General features: G+C 65.0%; 1 protein-coding gene across 1 annotated transcript in view; it reads left to right on the forward strand.

The window, feature by feature from the left end:
* The window catches only part of PBX1 (pre-B-cell leukemia homeobox 1), a 239,678-nt gene that overhangs the window by 36,149 nt on the left and 202,572 nt on the right, over positions 1-957 (forward strand). The gene's annotated exons all lie outside the window — the stretch shown is intronic.

A 957-nucleotide genomic window follows, 5' to 3' on the forward strand; every position in this document is an offset into this window, starting at 1 on the left:
GCAGTGATTCTCGGGGCTGGCCTCCCCTCTCCGCCCCAGCCCCCTCCCTGATGAAGAGTTCATCCAAAGTTCGCATCCAGACTCTGAACAAAGTGGTGCAGACCTTTTCCTGACTCCTCACCCTTTGTCCCCATCACTCAGTGACAGACAGGGATCAAATGCTGAGGGCCCAGCCAGGAGGGCTGGGGGAGGGAGGGATGCAGAAGAGTTCCATTAACTGCTGGGCCCTGGGAGCCCAGGAGGGGATGAGGAGGGGGAGGGGGAGCTGGGAGGAGGGGAGGAGGGGAGAGGGGGAGGAGAAGGGGGAGGAGGACCAGAGGGTGCTGGGCCAGAAAGGACTGCTAAGCTGCCCAGTTGCACACTGAGTCTTCCCCGTTCTGCTGAGGCTCCTGTGGTTTCTGTGGCGCAGACAGGACGCGCTGATCCGAAGGGGGCGGGTGGCAGGCTGCGGGCTCAGGGGCTGGCGGGCTGTGGGCTGGTGGGCAGAGGGCGGGAAATGCTAAAGCAGGAAACCCGAGGCATCGCGTCCTGCTGCGAGAGACCACGTTCTCCGGACATGGCGGGCTCACCTTTCGGAGGGGGATTGGCCTCCTCGGGCACCAGAGGCGCGTGGAGCAGATTACTTCCTGCGATGCTAAGTGATCCCCGGTGCCCGGGAAGAGCCATTTACCTCCAAAAGGTGAGTTGTTTATTGCCGGCCAGTGCCACGTGGGCCGTAATGCGGCTCATCCATCCTCCCACGTCCCCGCGAGCCTTCAGGTGGAGGTGATGGCATCCGCCTGCCACCGCGGGGAGGGCCGGCTGGGGGGTGCGGGGCCCCTGGCCCGGGACTGAGGTGCTGGGGACGGAAAGTGACTTTTCCGGGTCTTGTGGGCAGAGCCGCAGCCAGGCCGCCAGGCCGCCAGGTCAGGTAGGTTCCGGCCGCAGAGAACAGCCTGAAGCGCTGCAGCCTCCGGC

This window comes from Myotis brandtii, unplaced genomic scaffold (genome assembly GCF_000412655.1).
Source record: "Myotis brandtii unplaced genomic scaffold, ASM41265v1 scaffold64, whole genome shotgun sequence".
Classification (NCBI taxonomy): domain Eukaryota; kingdom Metazoa; phylum Chordata; class Mammalia; order Chiroptera; family Vespertilionidae; genus Myotis; species Myotis brandtii.